Source organism: Rhyacophila brunnea, unplaced genomic scaffold, assembly GCF_057557595.1.
Source record: "Rhyacophila brunnea isolate RB1 unplaced genomic scaffold, BYU_Rbru_1.0 scaffold_3, whole genome shotgun sequence".
Taxonomy (NCBI): Eukaryota; Metazoa; Arthropoda; class Insecta; order Trichoptera; family Rhyacophilidae; genus Rhyacophila; species Rhyacophila brunnea.
Genome location: NW_028232965.1, coordinates 29,498,731 through 29,506,022, shown reverse-complemented (window position 1 = coordinate 29,506,022; position 7,292 = coordinate 29,498,731).

The window sequence follows — 7,292 nt, the reverse complement described above, 5'->3', positions numbered from 1 at the left end:
GACAGCAGCAATAACGTACCTAATAAATCAGATAAACAAACAAAACCATAGATTGCTAAAATCTTAAAACCTATCTATGCTTTAAAAGATAGCTAGAGGCGTGCCAACAACAAAAAATATCAATACTATCAATACGTCAATAGTTAGTTACCTACTGAGAGCATGACGGACCTCACATACAGTTACCTCGCGGAAACACCTCCAACTTCCTCTTGGGAAGTCTATTTTCAAACGAAAGGCCGTATTTTATATTTTCCGGCCCATCCAACAGGTACTGCAATTTTTTTTATATGTATTATATTTCTTAACTCCAAGTTATGGCGGTTAACTGAAACTCTCGGTATTTTTTAATAATGCATTGGAATATTGGATCATGGCTCGCAATCACAATCAAAAACCCAAAATATTGTTAAACTCAAATTACATTGGCAGATTATCAGGCCGACCCTTTAGGCCCACCGTGCATGAACGATTTACTATCGTACGGTCAACAATCGAGGAGTTGTAACCATCGTATTGCAATGCAACCCCGCGCATGGACGATCGAGCGAACGGCCGAATTGAAAACCTGTGTTCAGACACAAAATTTTACACCGATTCGAACCGGCCGGGGTCCCATTGGCAATGTTTTTAAATGAGAGCCCGCGCATGACAAGTCATGGCCGGCCGAGAGTGCACTCATACATGCACGCACAAGTGACGCGGTCGTATAGGGCGCACGCATACATCGAACCGTTATGAGATCCACATTTGACTTGACAGTTCATCGATGCCTACCTATTGGCTTTGCATGCGCGTACCAGTCCCATTTTTTTAGTTTCTTTCTTCATAAATTAATAATATATACACCCACATTTTAAAACAGTTTGATAATCTATACAAAACCTCTATATATTATATAATATAAGCTCTACAAAATCCATTTTGACGTTTCTTATATTGCGTCCGCCATTTTTCAGTGCGGACACATATCTTCAGTGCGCGCGCATTGCCTCCGATCTATATCACGCCATGCGCGCTCAAACATACTGGCCGATAATAATTTGGATCATGCGCGAGCAAACCAACGATTGTCCGAATGCTACCGGCCAGTTATGTAATCGTCCATGCGCGGTAGGCCTTAGCCCGACCGTCTGCCACGATCGTCCCCGTGAAAAATCACTTAAGCCGCGTTGACATGATCCGAGAACACTTGGACCGAGCGCCATCCGAACGCACTCATACGATACAGCGTCATACCAATTTACTCTTATATGAGCTAACTCGGAAGAGTTGGACGCGGTCCGAGTAGCTCGGATAGGAGTAATCAGTATGAAGCTGTCTCGTACGAGTGCGCTCAGTCCGAGTGTACTCGGATCGTGTCAACGCGGCTTTAGGGTCGTTCCCTGGAATCGTGACCGAATGGAAACAGTTTCTTAATTTTGGGCACGATCGTGGCGAATATTACCGAGAACGTAGGTTACGCCGTTCAGTCAATGAACACCTCCGGTGAATGAACAAAACTCAATTATTTTAAAATCATAAGAAACGGGTGAAATTTGTCTAAAGTAGTGATTTTTTTACGTTGGCAACACATATATAAATGAAAACGAGTTCACGCTGCTGCTTCTTTCTTATTTGTCAGGATAGCAGAAAGACATTTAGTCAACTTTTGTTCCCAGCGATAGGAGTGTAGGTATGTGGTGCGACATTTTAAGTCTGAATTTTTATCACTGGTTTCCCTGCAAATATTATTCAACACTTTTTTGTGGTAATCGAAGACTATAAAGGTAATATTATATCCTTTTATTAATATGTTTTTTGTGCTGCAATTTTAAATACAAATGTTCATTAAATGGTCTTTCTAATGACAGTTAATCTAATAAATGAACGCCGTATTCATTTATTAGGTTATTAATTATTTATTTATTTTTAATTACACACTTAATGAATAGGTATTATCACGTTAAAGTTAAACGAAGAAGCAAAACCATTAGAATAAGAATAACATTTTGATCATGGCGACAAAAAATATGGAAACATACAAGATAAAATATTCTACGAACAAGACAAGCTGCCGACAAAGCAAACAAATATAAAGTCGATTTTTAATGAAGGAGTGCAAGAAAAAAGAAGAAGACAATTATATATATTTTACCTTTGTGAAGTAGATCTAGCAGATATCTATAAAAAGAACGCTTTTGACCCAGTGGTTTCTAGTTGTGGAATTTTGAAATACCCTGTGTGATCTCAATGTTGCAGAATAAAGAATTAAAATTATAAACACCTAGATATGTTATATTATTATATAAGTAACTTACTATTAAATCAGGAAAAATCTTAAAAAGAGCGGGAAATTGGCACTCAAAATTCAAAACCCAGTAAACTGAGACCTGAGAAACTATGTTTAAGGCCATTGGACCCGTTTTTTCCTGTCTTCTCAGAATCGTGGAAATGGCAAGGACGTTTAACACGAATTGACACATAATAAACACTTTATTTATTTAAAATCTAATAAATAATATTCAAATAACACTTTTTGTGTCATTAAAATTTTCTGATTCGCTTTACTTTTTAAAATAAATGACAAATAGTCGGTCCTGTTTTCGAAATTGGCCAAAACGACTGTCACGCCACAGTGAATTTTTGAACTTAATAATAGTTTTGCAGGTATATATTGTATGAAAGAAATGGGTAAAACAATACATTTCATTGATTAACTCACGTACTTTTTTTAATTTCAGAAAAATAAAGATTTTAAAGCCATTTTAGTTTGAGTATACATCAGCCAATTTTGAATGATTTTTTCTCACAAAATAATATATACTGCACAATAAAAATATTTTTTTATTATAATATAACATTTCTGTAATACTATAAATAATAATTAACAATGAAAAAATAAATAAAACCCTATAAATTCGGTACCATTAGTGACGCTATATTACCAAAACACGTCGTACGTTTTCATGTATTTATCCTATTTTCAGACAATTTAGGTATATAATTATTTTGCAAAATTAACAAAAAGAGACCATTTGATCGATTAATTCATATAGTTTTTCTAATTTCTCATTTCTAACCTTAGTAGGCTTCTAAATTTCAACGGGTGAGGACGTCTTTTTTTCCAAAATTTTATCCGTCACGAACAGTATTTTAACTCATAGAAAAATGACCTTTACTCGCATTGCAGTAACAATCAAATTGGCAAGACCACATGACGTAGACCAGGTGTTATAATTTGTGTTGACAAATCAAACATCATAAAATACCAGTGAATGTCAAACTGAGAAAAATGTAGTTATATTATATTATTTATTATCTTGTAATACAAATGGTTGCAGCATGTGAGATATTGTAAGATAATTGAATCTTATATCCACGATGGCTACAAAGAAGTCCTAAAGGTATTCGTTCGGTGCAACATTTATAAAAAAAAATATTTTGGACTTGAGCAGTTTAGATAAAATATAGGTGGACTTTAATTATTTTGATAAATACCTACTTGGTTGGGCTTTAAACGATTTGAAAAACTTTGCATGTACTTAATACAGTTTTTAAGTACCTGGGTCGCCATGTTTTGTTATTTTCAAAGGGACGTATCCAGGAGTATGTTTATTGGCATTATCAATAGAAACAAAATAATATTATTTTTCAAGGTCTATTTATTATCGATCTTAAGTGGTTTATGTCACAAATAGTAAATTTGTAGAAAATTAAAAGTAAAATACGTTTTCGAATGCTGTCATAGTAATGGCCACTGAAACATGTGTCATAATTTTCCTAATCGTCAAAATAATAATAAAATAAGTGTTTTGGGGCACAAAATCACGTATATGTTTTATGATGTATGTATTTTTCAGATGGTTTGTGGTAAAATCTTTTTTTTTCATACTGCCACAATTCAACTATTCATAATTAATTGTTTGTTAAATTTTTCATTGTGCACTTTGACTTAATAGGTAGGTGATAAAGTTTTTACCTTACTTTATTGTATTAATTTATTGTTAAGTGAGAATTAGCTGCTTTCGTTGTCAGTGTATATTTGAGGAGTGCGCATCCTGACGATGTCGAAAGGCGAAACCAGGATCGCATAAAACGACTCAAATGAAATAGTACAAAACTTTTAGAATTTAATATATTTAATGCCGAGTTGAATTGAATGGAATCACCTTAGGCATTTATTAGTAATTATTTAAATCAAGTAAAACATATATTGAGGTAAGAACCTATTTCATTGAATAATAAAAACAATATTACTCTTCACATCACAAGTGACAAGATTTATATGAATTGTGCATTGCCTGAACTCGTTGATCCTAGACTAATACGGTCGATGGATATAAGAAACCCTCAATATAATAATTATCAAGTTAACAATTAATATCTATCAATATAATAATATCAATTATCAATTAATAGCTATCAATAGAAAAGAAAATAAAATTATAAAAAAAAACAATTTATAATAGTTATTCTAATACATTGCATACCGTTAAACCAATACACTAATTAAGGGGGGACATGCTCGTCGAAGGTCAAAATTGAGTTTTTATTGTATTTTCAAACCATGATCCTGGACACTCCTTAAACGTTGTAGATAATCTATTTATACAATTTTGAAGCCTTATTATCCTTTATAGTTATTTTAAACATTTAATGACTGCATGAAGTATTTTTGTTACATAAAATAGTATTCTTTTAAACCTCTCGCTCTAATGTTTTAGAATATGGTCATATTTCGGTACATAACTGTGCAATGTTGTTAAGATTTTTTACATTTATTAATTTTTAAACGCATTTATAAAACCATTAACATAATTTATTACGAGATAATTTTTGTAAAATATTCACGATAAAAAATTATATTGATAATCTCTGTGATCCCAAATTTGACAAGAATTAACATTTTATTATTCAAAAAATCGGCAATATTAACACATTTGAAGATGATTCTAAAGATACTTATTATAAGCTATGTCTTTGACCATTCAAGTGTGATAAACATCTTATGAATAATGATTGCTTTATAATAATTATTGACCTAAGAATAAGGTAGTGTTTTTTTGAAATACGCCATTCCTTTTGTCATTCCCTAGTTGTTAAGCTACAACATACGGCCGTAGCCATAAATTGACAAACTCTAATTAAAGTAGGGAGTAAAATTATGTTAACGCGCGTGTTTGAACATGTACCTAACTGAATTTTTTTTAATTTTTTTTTAAACGGTACATGTTCAAACACGAGCGTCAATATCATTTGACTCCCTACTTCAATTATAGTTTGTCAATTTATGGCTACGGCCGTATGTTGTAGCTTAACCACTAGGCAATGACAAAAGAAATGGCGTATTTCAAAAAAACACTACCTTATTCTTAGGTCAATAATTATTATAAAGCAATCATTATTCATAAGATGTTTATCACACTTGAATGGTCAAAGACATAGCTTATAATAAATATCTTTAAAATTATCTTCAAATGTGTTAATCTTGCCGATTTTTTGAATAATAAAATGCCTAATTCTTGTCAAATTTGGGATCACAGAGATTATCAATATATTTTTTTATCGTGAATATTTTACAAAAATTATCTCGTAATAAATTATGCTAATGGTTTTATAAATGCATTTAAAAATTAATAAATGTAAAAAATCTTAACAACATTGCACAGTTATGTACCGAAATATGACCATATTCTAAAACATTAGAGCGAGAGGTTTAAAAGAATACTATTTTATGTAACAAAAATACTTCATGCAGTCATTAAATGTTTAAAATAACTATAAAGGATAATAAGGCTTCAAAATTGTATAAATAGATTATCCACAACGTTTAAGGAGTGTCCAGGATCATGGTTTGAAAATACAATAAAAACTCAATTTTGACCTTCGACGAGCATGTCCCCCCTTAAGGAACCAATTATTAATTTTCTATACACTAATGTTCCGAAATCCTCCGCGGCGACCAAAACGTACTGCCGTCAAATACATGCTATTATAATAATTGTTTCTTAAATCATAATTGTTGTGTACTAAATTTTAAAAAAAAAAACGTTTCTCGACAAATATTCATTGAATTGCTTTATTTTATGAGTAATTTTTTTATAATTCAATAAAAACGCAATAATAACAGAAATCTTTCATACCATCTTGTGAATGTTTTAAGCTTATAATTTGTAATGTTAGCTTATGAAAATGAATAAAATTATATTTGTTTACACTTTCGTGTTTTTTAGTATTAGATTTTTTTTTGAAAAATATTTGCACTGAATTTGAACCTAAATATGATAGGTTCAAGAAAAGGTGTCACTTCACAAATTCAGCATATCAATAATATGAGGTTCTTATTTAGAGGTCTACTATTTTTATTCTTATAATTTATTCTACCGACTACAAAAATGTTTATAAAATTTGTTAGGAAAAAAATATTATTAATTCAACACTTTTAAAACCTCTGATTTCGTATCTACTACGCGAGAAGCCGAGCGAAGTGATTTTTGTTTTTTTACGCTTCGAGCATTGTTATTTTTCATGGCGCTTACGTCAAATTTGATTCTTGCGAATAAACCCATACGCCTTAAGAAATAAATCTAAAACAACTTTTTGGGAAACAGTAAAAACTGTGTATTTTTATTGGAATATGAGTTCGTAATTCAATAAATCAAAATAAAGAACAAATTATTCTCTATATCAAATGACAACGACTATATTATTATGTATATAAAAGGTTTTCATTTTTTCCATTTTATGATTTAGAATATTTAGATGTTTGAAATAATTTGACGTGTTATGGAAGGATTTACACAGAAGTCAATATTCGATAATACTGGCGATAATAATAATAATTTATATTACCTACCTACTATAACATTTAGTAGGTCTTGACCTTCTTCAAAAACTTCCCCAATACTAAACGATTAAGTACCTACCGACACTCACCAGTTTCTTTGGCCGAGTATTCTCAAATCTCATTTGGCGCAGTCCAGTCATCTCAGTTTCGGCCGTTCATGACGTATTCTCTTGGTCTCTCTTGGTAACTCTTGAAATTCTATACAATTGGCTGATCCAGCACAGTCTCTGCATTTTCATGTGCTATGTGATACTATATATATAAAAATTTAGATGTTCATTTAATAATTAAATGAATAACTAAATTTTACCCAACATGGAATTTATTATTTTTGTACGATAGATCGGCGATAAAAGTATTAAACATAATATAATGTTACTACTGACTATCGATACAAGTCAATACAAGTACATATTGTTATATTTTTATGTTGCCCATCTCTAATCTCATAGATAAAACAATT